This window comes from Tympanuchus pallidicinctus, unplaced genomic scaffold (genome assembly GCF_026119805.1).
Source record: "Tympanuchus pallidicinctus isolate F22 unplaced genomic scaffold, pur_lepc_1.0 scaffold8, whole genome shotgun sequence".
Lineage (NCBI taxonomy): Eukaryota > Metazoa > Chordata > Aves > Galliformes > Phasianidae > Tympanuchus > Tympanuchus pallidicinctus.
Window position 1 is genome coordinate 23,170,958 of NW_026294802.1, and position 14,727 is coordinate 23,185,684.

Consider the following 14,727-nt stretch of genomic DNA (forward strand, 5'->3'; position numbering starts at 1 on the left):
GCCTTAATGTTCAGGTGAGGGGTGGTAGACAGGACACGGTGTGGCAGTTGTCATAGGAGGAAAACTGCCTCCAAAACTTCAACTCAGGGAATATGCGGTACTACGGACTACGGACTACAGACTGCTTAGGGAATTAGAGAGCAAGGTCCCTTGACAAATTGCATTTAAAGGTATTGTAGTTCATCAGCGCTGGTTACTTCCTGATGCAAGCAGGTCAGAAGGCTGGATTGGCTGAGCAGGGATTTTCTTCTAGAGTTTAGGCGTAAAAACAGATTGTATGGCCATTAGAAGCAAGGTTGAGCAATATGGAAGGATTATGGAGATACTGTTCAACATTGCAGGGAGAAAACTAGTACAGCCAAAGTTCAATTAAACTTGAAGCTGACCAAAACTGTGGAACACAACAAAAAGGGCTTTTATAAATGTGTTAATAGCAAAAGGATGACCAGAGATAACATTGTTCTTTGACGAGGGATGGTCATCTGGCAAAAAGAGATGCCAACAAAGAAGAAATATGTAATTCCTTCTCTGCCTCTGTCTTCAATACCAATTATTATAACCCTGAAATCCTGAGTTGGAGAACTATGACTTTAGTAAAGATAAAATCCCAGCCAACCCTGAACTTGCGCAGGATTTACTACTTCAGCTGGATGCATGTAAGTATATTGGGCTCAGTAGGATTCATCCTACTGTATGTAAAGAACTGACTGGCATTGTCCTAAAATCTCTCTTAATTATTTTTCAATAATTTCATGAATCTGGATAAGTCCCAGTCAACTAGAAGTTGGCATACATTGTCCCAGTCTTCAAGAACTGAAAGAATGAAGATCCAGTTTTGTCAGTGTCACTTTAGAGGTAGACAATATTGAGAAAATAATTCCAGGACTTATTGAAAAACACATGAGAAAGAATGTATTTATTTGTTAAAACCAACATGAGCTCACAAGGAGAAAGCCCCATTTAACATTTTATGAAAGTTACTCATCTAGTTGAGCAAGGGAAGCTAGTTGTAATGCTTTTTTGATTTATGCAAAGATTTTGATACTTTTACTCACAGAATCCTTCTGCACTAAATGTTCACCATACAGCTAAACAAAAATAAAATGTAATGGCTGATAAGCCAGGCTCAAAGGGTAAATGAGGTTACAGCAAGCCGGTAGCCAGTCACTAGTGAAGTTCCTAAAAGCTCCATTTTCGGATGAATTTTATTAAATGTTTTCACCAGTGTCTTGGACGCAGAACTTGAAGAACTGAGTTTGTAGAATACACTAAATTAGGAGGAGCTGTTCACTATCCTTGAGGATAGAAAGATGGAGAGATCTTGACAAATTAGAGGGCAGGGCAATCAGGAAGCACATGAAGTTCAACAAGAGGAAGTGCTGGATTTTGCACCTGGGACAGAGTAACTGCATATAAGTACAGACAAGTAAAAGAGGCAGGAGAGCAATCCCACTGAAACAGATGTGGTTAATAGCAAGTCAAACATGAGTCAGCAGTGTGCTCTAGCAGCCAGAAGGGCCAACCATACCCTGGAGTGCGTATATATATATATATTTATACATACATACATACACACACACGTATGTATATATGGCCCAGCATCAATCCCAGTGAATGAAAGCGATTCTCCTGTACTGCTATGAGCTGCAGTGGCTTTACCTCAAGTACTGTGAACAGTTTTGGGTGCCACAGGAAGGATGTGAAACCAGCAGAGAGCTTTCAAAGACAGTGAAGAGTCCAGAGGGCATGACTATCATGGGGAATGGCTGACATCCATTGAACTATTCAGCCCAGAGAAGAGGAGATTGAGGGGAGTCCTCATGAGGACTACAACTTCCTTACAAAGGGAGATTAGGGGCAGGCCTCTTCTCTCTAGTAACAATGATAGTAACAATGATCTCAACAACGATCCCAAGGGAATGGCATGGAGCTGCATCAGGGGAGGTTCAAGGCTCAGGTTGGATATCAGGAAAAACACTCAGATAGCAGTCAGACTCTGAAACTTGTTCCCCAGGGTAGTGGTCAGGGCCTCAAGCTTGCTGGAAAGAAGAATCATTTATCAGTGCTCTCAGACACGCTTTTAATTTTGGATGAACCTGCGTGAAGCCACAAGTTGGACTTGATCCCTGCTGGTCCCTTCCAACTCAGGATATTCCATGGTTCTACAGTAATCTTAGTAGTATGCTAAAGTGTATACATATAGAGCCTGTGAGAGATCAGCGCATTAAACTTATTTGCATGATTAATGTGCATAATTTGTACTTCTTATGAACCATCTGTTCTACCAATAAAAGGTGAACATTTCTTTAGATATGTATAAATCTGTATTAACTTTAATTCAAACTAAATTTCAGTAATTCTTTTTAAAGTGTCATCCAAATGAAAATTTTAAACAATCTATAAAATAAGGAAAAAATCCATGCAATAAAACTGTGTACAAAAAAGCAATTATATCAGTACTTTCAAAGCAATACCACAGATTTCTAACGTAAGAAGGGAAAATGAGTAGCTTCAGGGTTTCATTTATAAATCTTGTACTCTTTATTGAGATTGATTAAAAGCAAAAAATTTTTGGCTGTATTTTTAAGTTCTTTTCCAGCTAAGGACAAAGAAATATGGGAACTATTGCATAGGAGTAGTCACTCTGAAATCTCAACTCATGCATTTTCTTGGACTGGCCCAGTATCTAAATATGCACAGACACTTTTACTGCTGGAGAAAAGTAGGTGCTCCAAGAACAGATAAATTTGTCTCAGAAATGAAGATTCACAGCAAATCTCTAGAAATTTAAGGACATACCTAAAACCCCATGAAGCCCAAATGGGAGACAGGGCCTTGCTGAAAATGTATCACACTGTAGAAAAGAGTTGAGACATAGCAGATTGAGGACTTGTCAGTGGATATGGATGAAGAAATAATGTTTTGCTTTGTGACAGAGTTAAGGTGATCATATAAGAACTGTGAAACCTGTTATCCTGTCCTAGTGTTTGGCTTCTATATATTATCTTACCAATAAAAAGAGCAATAACAAAAATAATGCTCTTCATCTCAGCTGATAATACTACTTGCCATGACTTCAGAGCTAAGCACTTCTTTCACTGCATACCTTTCCTAAGAAATAATAGACATTTTGCTGATTCGTTTAACTAGAAGAGATGAAAAAAAAATCAAAAAGTCTTTATCTAAAGATTGGAAATTACACTGCACAATAGTGGTGGTTAAGATAATCTTCCAGATGGGAGAAACAGGCAAAAAAAAAAAAATCCAGAGCTCATGATTTATTTTTTATTAGAGGTTCCTAAACACCTGGCTCATATACAGTAACTGCTGTCATTCTGAGAGATCAGTGAAGAACTTGATCCTGTTAACATATGTTCAGCAATCTCCCTGAATGTTCCAAGAATACTCTTGGAGTACATCTCTTCAGAAACATGAAGAAAAGACTAAAATTCCTCAAGGGATCCCACGTTTCTCAAGACTTTTGCACCAAATACAGTTAAAACGTTTACTAGAAAAGAATAGCAAGAGCATGTATATCATCTACATATAGACATACCCTCGAATTCTGGTAATTTTTCTTTTTTTACAGAAATTAAAAAGAACTAACACAGTGCAAGAAGAGTAGATAATGGAGATGATGTTTTCATATTGCAAGAACTGAGATTTTTACTTGAAGGACACACATTTTTCCTTAATGCCTAGGAAAAATACAGGTATTTTTAATAAGTATAAAGGATCTACATAGTTGCTCATGAACTCACTTTGTCACCTGCTTTTATTGTCTGCCTAGGTTAATAATGGTTTTTAAAATACAGACAAATCTTGCCTACCTTAAAAACTTTTATCTAAGAAAAGAAATACAGGCAAACACAAATGAATGATCAACTTTTCACAGGCCCCACTGTAGAATAGTTTTAGAGCAAAAAAATTACTTTAGTAGAGCTTCCAACCACCAGGGCCAAGACTCAAACTGACAGTCATAAAGAGAATTTTAGTATGTGGAGCATGTACTTGTAAACATTTCTTATATTTTCTCCACATTTCCTTTTGTCACTGAGGTTATAAAAATAGATTTTAGCTTCAAAAACCATTTGAAATAGTGAAATTTAAATTACTCCTCTATGATTTTCCTTGGCTGTCACAGCATCAACTCAGATTTCATTTCATATTGTGCAAATATCAAATTATAATTCCTACAGTGACTTTACTAGTAGCACAATACACATTTTTGTGTCTTGACTGGCAGGTTTACACTTAAAGCAATTAAATAGAAATTAAGTTTTAGAGTGGTTATTAAACTTGCTACATAACTTGTCTACTGTTCTGCAGAGTTTCTTTTTCACATTGCTAATATTCAGAAAAATGGTTTATTGATAGGAAGATCTTTTGAGAAGGACCTGAGCATTGTTTCTGCAAAAAGTAGAAATAGAACACAAGTTATATAATTAGTTAATAACAAAAGGAATATTAAGATTGGAAATCTGTTAATCTGTTACACCTTATTTATTATAGCTATAGTATTTATAATTCACAGTTCTTCATCAGTATAGGAGACTTAAATTTCAGTCTAGAACAAAGAGAAAGGGGTAGCAATATCTTACTTCAACATTAAAGATTTGAAGCTTCTTGGAAAGAAACAGAGTGTGATTTCACTTTTTTTTTTTTTTTTTTAAATACACTTAATCATAGGTATAGCAAGCCTTCTAAATGAGAATTTCCAATATTTGTTGAACTTGTGGTGGCGCAACCCTAGTAGCATCACATGGCCATTTTTTCACTCCCCTTGCAGGGCAGGGGAGAGAATCAAAAGAAAATGTGCTAGAACTTGTTGTCTTTACCTCAATTAACAGGTAAACAAAAAGTAATTCATTTGCTACTTTCCAATATAAAGCAGATGTTCAGCCACTTCCAGAAAAGCAGAGCTCATTATGTGTGAAGGTAAGTGCTATCACTCCTGCTATCCCCCTTCTCCTCCTTCTTTCCCCAGCATATATTGCTGAACATGATGCCATATGGTATGGGATATCCCTTGATGGGTTGGGGTCAGCTGTCCTGGCTGTGCCCCATCCCTGCTGCTTGGCACTCCCAGTTCCTTACTGGCAGAAAAGCATGAGAAGCTGAAAACACCTTGGCTCTGTTCAAGCACTGCTGTGCAACAAGAAGAACGAGCGCGTTGTGACCACTGGTTTCCATCACAAATCTGAAACACAGCATCTTATGAGACTTGAAGAAGAAGAATAACTACACCAGCCTATACCTATAACACCCATGAATATTTTTCATGAAATCAACTGTGGTTTAAGAACTGAAGTAAATTGCATTTATATCCTTTTGGCAGGTAAAAAGTGTGTGTAAATGATCAGGTATTTCCCGTTCTTGTGGTTCCTCTATGTATGAATCAGCAGATAAGTCCATAGCCAGGAACTCAATGTCATATAGTTGCTTCTAGAACTGGACAGCCATTACAGCGTGTCTTCAATTGTTTTCTTTGATTCAAGTGCTTCAGGACTACATAATTTTAACCATTAAACAGGAGCTATTTCTTTTTACTTTACCTTCAAGTATGACATACCATTGCATCTTTACATACAAAATGAGTTGAAATAAAGGTGAAAAGGAAAACAAAGCATTTCAGTAGTTCTGTATTATGTTTTAACACATTTTGCATGGATTTTCAGAATGACAACTTTTAATCATATTTCTGGAAAGGAACAATTTTCAACATTTCAATCTGCCTTTCCCTGCTCCCAGGAAGACAATAAATGAAGTTTGCATTCTTTCCTGTATTAATTTGGTCTGAGGCATTCCTTGCAACCCTAACGGTATTCAGTTTGTTTATCGTACCGTCTTGTCTTATTTTCCCTTATTTAAGAATTTATATTTATACCTGTGCTAGAATACTCTATTTACCTTGCTTTCATTATTACATTTATGATACTCTGTCTCTTGGAAATTTTCCTTGTGTGTCAAATATGCATATAAGAAAAAGGAAAATAGAAAATAGAATTACAGATGAGAACATTATAACTTTAAGTCCTCAACAAAGTATCCAGACAACTCAGGCTGTACATACAAAGAGCCCAAATTTTTTTTATGTAGAACTAGAGCAGTAATTGCTGTGTAAAACTCTGGAGCATTATTAACTTCGGCATAGATACATTTTAATGGAAAGTGTGAGTATAGAATAAAATTTGTTTTTTTCCGCATAGATCTTAACTTCACAGGTGTTCTGACAGCTTTTCTTGAATATTTAAATGTTCAAAAACAGTTCATCCAGAAATATAGAGCCTCCAGATGAAGTGTTAAAGTATGAGCCAGACAATCTATTTTAAATTAAAAACAAAGACGTTTAATTGAACTTGCTTTAGGCTACTGACCCTGAAGATGTTAAAATAAAATAGAAAGTCATTTCACCAGCCACATTTTCCTAATCTCACAGAGTATTAATCATGTCCTTCATAATGAGAAAATTCTACTAGCTATTGAATTTAAGGTTATGTATAAAAAAATTGAAAAGTGCTTATTTTAACAACTATTTTATCTTTAATATTTTTAGTGGAACAATTAGATTCTATACAACATGATGTAACACATTTGTTGTGTATATATATATACACACACATTAATATGACAAATTCAAGCTCAGTACTTGGGTGACTGGATATAGATCATTTACTGGATATAGAGCATTTATTTGAGCAGTCAAGTTGTGTGTTTCTTTTCCTTCAAAAAGTGACGATTTCCCTCCATTACAACTTTTATTAATCAAATACGTCCATAGTTAAAAAGGTTTCTATACCCTGGAAGAAACATCATGCTCTGTGAAAGAAGCAAGATAAATAACTAGTTGAGATCATCTGTGTCTCAGCTCTCCAAACTGCAAGTAAACTGCAACTGTCTCTCTGCAAGTAAATCAGTTGATGAACAGTATCTAAACTGCTACATTTACATTTCAGCTAAAAATATAGTCTAAATTAGATTCTACTCCTGCAGTGCTTTAAATACCTCATGAAATGCTTGAATTCTATGTGCTCAAAAAGTCCAAACATATCTAATATGACACATAAGACAACTGGGCTATTCCACAATCTGTACTTATAATCTAAATGATGCATAGCTTCCCATTTTATTCAGCAGATTGTAGGAGCCCTCTTCTCCACACAGGATTCAGAAGGACTCTGATTTCTGGCATCACAAAACAAAACTGTTCTACCTGCTGCTTTTAACCAGGATTTTTTCCCATTGAAATATACTGAAAGCAAAGGTGCAGGTATTGCAAGAAATCACTGTCTCTGCATCACATTCAACAATTGCAGCCAAGTAGTTTGTAGTTACAGAATCACAGAATCATAGGGGCTGGAAGGGGCTTCCAGAAATCAGCGAGTCCAACCCCCAAAGTTGATTTAATCAGTCTAAAAAAAAAAAAAAAAAAATTGTACTGCTCTCCCCATTACTTCACACTATTCAGATACTCAAAAAAATTTGCAAAGAGAAACGTAGGAAGAGAAACTATAGGTGTGGTGTTTTAATGTTCTAATGAATCCTTCTCTGCAATGCAATTTCTTTTTTTCCATATAGGCAATAACAGTCTGTCAGTGAGTAGACAGTCTCTGAGCTGCATTTCCTACTTAAACAGTAAGAAATGTTATGTGATTGTCTCACTGACTGTAATGAACAAAATGAAATTGAAAAGTCTCGTGCTTCAATAGCTTTGATGATTTTTTTCAAAGATATGTCACATATATTACACTTTTTATTTCACTTTGAATGAGAAACTACTAGTGCCACTTCAAATTAAGTTTTCCAGTTATGAATTTAACTAGACAGTTATTGGGCAATACAATCAATAAATACTAACTGATTGTTAAAAGCAAATTCAGACAGGATTAGTTGTGTAATGGATACATACATATTGTATTACTATAAAACCTCAGTTTTATAGGGTTTTACTAACCAACTGCTATTTCAAATGCTTATAAAATCTAAGTACTCTATTAAATCCAGTTATTTAGCCTGAATGTGATGGATTATATACTATTCTGTAACTGTTTGAAACTGTTGTATGTTGACCTGGATATTGGGATTGTTAGCATATGCCTGTATTTTGCTGCTAGCAGAGTTAGATGGGCAGCGGCTTCCCTGCTGTTATCCAAGGAACATACACAGCAATAAGTAAAACCAATAATGGAAAAAGGCAGTGCACATCATTCCCTTCAGCCTTCATCAACAGTAAAGCTTACTGTTAGTCTTCTAAAAGGAAGAAATCCATGCCTGAAGTGAACCCATTCCCCCACCTTCAAGGTGATTGAAATGCAAATGTTGATTCAGACTCAAGAAACCGTTGAGGTTGGAAGGAACCTTTGGTGACTACATAGTCAATTCTGAGCAGAGTCAGCAGATTGTTCTAAAACCAGCTACACTATGGAACTTACTCTACTGTCTCTTTGAATCAGAGCATCAGAATAACCCTTTGCCATTAAGAGTTTCAGCACAAGAGTTCATTTTAAAGGTGCTCTCCAGATGGCTATAAGCACATACTTTCAGCCTCACCAGAATTATCACATTTTGATGTAGTTTTGTGTCTGAGGCACAGCACTGTTGTCTCTTCGCATCCACCTTGAACTTCATAACCTATGAATTTCATTAGGAAAAATAAAAAAACTCCATTTTAAACAAGAATTTTTGCATGAGATAATTGAAATGTGCCTTAAAGAGTTTCTTTGCCTCAAGTAAGCCACAGTAGCAGACTGTACAGCCACAACAAAATGTCAAACATGACAAAAGAAACTTGAGGAAAGAGGCTTAAGCTGACACATTGTAGTTAAAACTAGAATACATACACAACAACATGTACTAAATTTTTAGTAGTACACTCATATGTAGTAGTCAGGTTTTATGTCTGAGCCACAGCACAGAAACAGCAAAGTCAGCATCCACTGACACTGGAAATAGTGTCTGATGGAATCTATGCTAAGTAATAGACTCTCAAACATATACTTCATCACCAAAAACGCGTAGAGTTTCCAGATCCTTTTTTCTTTCAGTAGAAATTTTTCATTCTTAAAGATTTAAAATGGTGATGACTTGGGACCATCTATATAAATGCGTATACACAGTTAGAAGTGCGTCCAAGGTGAGTGTCTGCATAACTAATTTCTAGGCATGAGCTGTGAATGTGAGGAAAGCATATGAACAATAACAAAGTTTCACACATTTCCATTTTTAGTCTGAAAGTCCCCATCTCAGTGTATTCAGAGGAGTTTCAAGTTTTATTGCCACAGTAGTAAAAACAGCAACTCAATAGCAAGTCTCCATCCAGCCAGTGAAAACCCCAACGCTTAGTATTCTGATCCAATAAGGTATTTAAACCCATGTGATTCCTTAAACAAGAGTAGTCCCATTGAAGTCAATTAGACTATTTATTTGCCTTAAATAACACATGGGATAAATATTCTGCCAAACTGGGACCAAGGAGAAAGTGCCTCACAGAAAATAAAACAGCTATAAAGCCTGTTTTCTGTTGGGGGCTATCAATTCATTTATTTGCTTTTTCCTGAGTTTTCACATCTGCTTCTGGCTTTCTTACTTACATAATTCAATTACCTCCAAGAACTAACTTAAGACTTATTTGAAGGAAAATATGCTAAACAGGGGCAGAAGCAAATTTTTATTTATAATAAAGCAGCACAGCTGTAGAAGACCAACAAGGAGCAGTTTCTTTAAACATTGAGACAATTCTCCACATTACTTCTGTTTCTGCGTCACATGCAAATGGTCATTTCTCCAGTTATAGACTGAAAAAATTCTAAGAGACGGTGAACTCAGATTGTTCACAATAAGTTAGCACAAATTTATTTAGCAGAATTTTGTGGGGAGGTTTTGCCTGACGTTCTGGCATCTTCTTTGACTAGGCCTTCAGTATACTCTGAAGTTCAGAGATTAGCAATTTCAGGCAAGTAGGTTATATCCCTGTTCAAAATGTTCCTTGATGCACAATACTGTTAACAGAAATTAACCCTAAAAAGGTGAATGTCTTTCTATGTTATCTGTGCTCTTTCACCAAACAAAAGCCAATACAGAAATACTAATCAATAGAGAAGCACACTGTTGGTAACTTTAATATGTACTGGAATTTTAGTTGCACATTTTATTAACATATTATGCAGTAATCTGGGATGAAGCTTTACATTGCCTTTCCCCCTGTTTACAGTCTTCTGACAAGTGTAATAAAGAATTATTACTCAATTCCTCATTAACATCACATATTTCTAAGTAGAGTTTTACAAATCATGAAGACCATGAAATCATTTGCTTTAGAAGATTCACCTTATATTATTTTGTCAGAAAATACTTATTAATACCACGTACAGCAAGTTCAAATTGCTTTTAGCTTTAGCATTAACAGGGAAGTGGTGTTGTGTTTGTTTTTTGTGAGTCCTTTCTACTGGCCATACTGTTCTCAGACAATAAGTATCCATAACAATCTCCAGCATAAGTTTGCATAAATACATAATCAGAAACAAATAAATATGCTTATGACAACAAAATGCATTTGTAAAAACTGGATTTTGAAAACACTTGATCCTGAGAAGGTATTTACACTATTTGATAGAGTAAATAGTAGCTGTAACTGTATTAGAGAGCTAATAACATCAGCCCCGATCATGACTCTGCCAATAACTTTCTTTTTACTCAGTGTGTTTCAGTATACACATGCTAAACTTGAAAAAACATTTAATTTCAATATGATTATTGAAAAAAGGCTTCTAAAATCTTGTTAATTTGGTGGTGGTTATGCTGTTGTTTTGTTTCCTTGATTGTTTTACTTTGTTTAGGCCTGAAGTAAAGAGTGAGAGACGCTATGGAAGTATCTTATTCTCAAACAGCTTGAAAGTGAATGGTGGTAGTGTATGAATGTGCTATTGCACACACCTTCACAAGGATGAAAAAACTGCTTTGAGAATTATTGCTTGCACTGAAAGAAAAAAAACTCTGAAACCTTCCTTTGGTACTATCACCTGTTAACTAACCACAAACATCCCAGTGGTACATTTGACAACGAAACATAGTTTAACAACTTGTGACTTTCAAAGCCCATTGCATAATCAATGAATATACAGATGTTGCAATTAAGAAATATACAAGAAGGTCAGGCTCAACAAATTATCACACTAAACAATGGATGGAAAGCTTACCCTTATCCTAAACTTGCTGAGAAGGCTCCAAGAGAAGCAATCTCCAAAAGAGACCCTTCCCCAGAAGTAGTCAGCTCTTAAATGGGGTCTAGGAGAGGTGGAGCAAGGCTTCACCCCTTCCAGGAGCACAGGAGAATTGCCTTCACCTGTGCTCCCAGGGTTGACTCATTGCTTGCCTCAGGTGGTCAATCAGAGGTTCAGGATATGATTCAGCAGTTTCCATACATTTGTTGAAGTCTGAACATTCTGAAAATGAACATGTTAAAGTCACACTCAGCTTAGGGGTTTGCATTTGCTGTTGGAATTTTTATTTTATTTCTCAATTCATTCTTTCTGTGCACTATAGTTAAATGAAAACTGGATACACATTTAAAATTAATTCTCTTCTAACACTTTCCAAAAGCATAATAAGAAATTTAATATGAAAATAATGAAATGTTTTTAAAAAGGAGTATGGTATTTTATAGCATAGCACCAAGTAAACAGTAAGATGATCGTTGCCTCCTTCAGTCAGCAAGGTTATACTGTTGAGCCAGGCTAAAAGTTAAAAGCCTTTTTTTTTTTTTTTTCAAGGATGCTCCTTGTGGCATTCTACCAAAGTAAAAAGAACAGAACTTTTCACAGTCAAAACTGAAGTGAAAATCTATGTAGTGTATGTCCCGCTGTTTCTCTGAATGGGTACTTTGATTTTCTTCAGGCTTTTTCTAGCACTGTTTCCCAAGACTCCTTTCCAGTGTAACATTTCCTTTGAAGTCTTACATAGCTTTCAAGTGCCAACCTACTTGCTCTTGAGAGATGTCAGTGGCCTGCTTGAGAAAGATAAGCAGCACAGGCTGACATATTCAATGTATTTTGTTTACTGTAGTTTTATCTCAGTGATCAATAACTATATGTAACAGAAAGATAGTTTCAGTCTCCCTTTGATGTGATGCTAGGTACATTGCCTAAGGTCTTTTTTCACTGTCAAACACGGTTTATTCTAATATCTGTAGCTAGTTTAGCACCAATATGATGTTTTATACTCAGAGGTGCCAGCTATGCTTTCACTTTTGATTTGTATTTATTCTATCAAAGGGATTATATTTTAATATACTATGGTGTCTGGCTTTAAATCACTGTCAGCAAACTGCATTTGTTGAGTAACAAGCTCAGGCCAGCAGAAAGGATTTCAAGCAGTGAGGAGTTCTACTACAGGTTTTTGTTTTCTAGGACTTTTCACAACAGAACTTTGAACACTGGCAAAGATTATTACTGTCAATGTATTCGGTAAGTACATCTGTTTGTGGAAGTTAGAGTTAGTTCGTAATACTGCTCAAAGGTGCACATTCTATCACTTCTTCAATAAGAATTAAATCAGAATCATAGAATCACTCAGGTTCAAAAAGACCTTAAAGATCATCAAGTCCAACCACAACCTAACTTAACCATACTACCCTAATTCTAACAAATCATGTCCCTGAGCACCACATCCAAACGGATTTTAAACACATTGAGAGATGGTGACTCAACCACCTCCCTGGGGAACCTATTCCAATGTTTAACCACCCTTTCTGTAAAGAAGTTTCTCCTGATATCCAACCTAAACTTACCCTGGCACAACTTGAGGCCATTTCCTCTCATCCTGTCACCAGTGAGAAGAGACCAACCCCACTCTCACTGTAAGCATCTTTCAGGTATTGGAAGATAGCAATAAGATCTCCCCTCAGCCTCCTTTTCCCCAGACTAAACAGCCCCGGTTCGTTCAGTCACTCTTCATAGGGCATATTCTCCAAGTCCTTCACAAGCCTTGTTGCCCTTCTTTGGACCTGCTCCAGCACCTCAATGTCCTTTCTGTACTGAGGTGCCCCAAACTGAACACAGTACTCGAGGTGAGGCCTCACCACTGCCAAGTAAGGGGCAGGATGACTTCCCTAGTCCTGCTTACCACACCATTCCTGATACAAGCCAGGATGCCATTGGCCCTCTTTGTCACCTGGGCACACTGCTGGTTCATATTCAGCTGACTGTCCATCAGTACACCAAGATTCCTTTCCATCAGGCAGCTTTCCAGCCACTCCTCCCCAAGCCTGTAGGGTTGCCTGGGATTGTTGTAATCAAAATGCAGGACCCGACATTTGGCCTTACTGAAACTTATATAGTTTACATTGGCTCATCAATCTAGTTTATCTAGGTACATCTGTAATGCCTTTCTACCACTCAAACTCTCATCAAGATCATTGATAAAGATTTTGAATAGGAGTGGACTCAGTACTGAGCTCTGGGGGAAAAAGGTGTGAAAATGAATGAGGGCATGGAGTAAAAAAGCACACTTATCTGCTTCAAGGAAAAGCAAACAATCCATCCAAAAATATCAGATAAACCTATTTAGTATTTAAGCACATTAAAATATTAATGTCTTTTTATTTGTCTTTTTTAATAGCATGTTTAGTACTGCCTTATCTGTCTTATATCAATACTTACATGACTGAGTTTATGGAGACAAAATTAAATATTGTCATCTTACAGTGACTCAACTATTTGCATTCTAACGGCTGAGGTGACATACAACTAATGTAGTTGTAAGATAAAATGCATAAGCTCATCACTGAGACATGCTAAAAGTATGTTGATGGTCAGGTAGACCATTTAGCTTTGCCTGTAGCACTAGTTCAGTCACATTCAGTTGTGTCAGTACCTTTAAAATATGTCTTTTCAGTTTCTATCACAATTGCAAATTAATAACACCTTTTCTTAAGTACGGTCTATATAAAATGCTTATATTATGTTGAAATAAGAGTGCATTAAAAGACAAGGGATTTGCAACCCAGTTGTTTCTACTTTGGTTCCAGCAGTGTAATACAGTGCCATTTATTAACTTATTCCATGAACAATGTAAACTTTGAGATTCAGGGACCAGGATTTATAAGCATTTATATCCACTGCATGGACTAGCACTGGGACAAGTGGGGCAAGAAAAGTTTGATTTGCATACACTTTATTTCAGTCCCCCTGTATTAAACCAGTGCTTCAGGAAGGCATTAATAAACAAACAAACAAACAAACAAACAATCAAACAAACAAATAAATAAATAAATAGGGGGCTCACAAGTTAGAAGAAACAGATTAATCCTCAATCCACAATTAATAGAAGATTGTACTGCTGTGAAAATTGCCTTATCCTGCTGTTTATTGTTAGGCTCTCTTTCAACTTATCTAACCAGGACCTTCCCCCTTCCCTGAACAAAAGCCCACAAGAAAGACATACTAGGTTTCAGCCTTTGTTCCTTAATAGCAATGCTTTAGAGGAATGTCGGGAATTAAAGATCACAAAGGAGCTTGGTAAAACATATGTGGAAACTTTGAAATAGGAAGAAAGGAGGAAGATTACCTCATTATAGCTTCTAAGAATAACTTTTATGTGAGCTAAGGATGACACCTTTACATAGAATAAGGGTTAAATTCTTTTGGTACAGGCATTAGGAAGGATGCTGGCTCTTAGGACTTGGGTTCAAGCAGGCAGGTATTAGAAATCTCCTTATGTAAATCTGAATTT

At 36.4% G+C, this 14,727-nt stretch overlaps 1 long non-coding RNA gene across 1 annotated transcript; it reads right to left on the bottom strand.

The window, feature by feature from the left end:
• Positions 1 to 1,569: 1,569 nt before the first annotated feature.
• LOC128073917 (uncharacterized) lies at positions 1,570 to 11,248 on the bottom strand. The gene is made up of 3 exons (XR_008202934.1): positions 11,196 to 11,248; positions 2,800 to 2,854; positions 1,570 to 2,039 (listed from the first exon to the last, which is right to left on the bottom strand). It is a non-coding gene; the product is annotated as an uncharacterized LOC128073917 (long non-coding RNA).
• Positions 11,249 to 14,727: the final 3,479 nt, after the last annotated feature.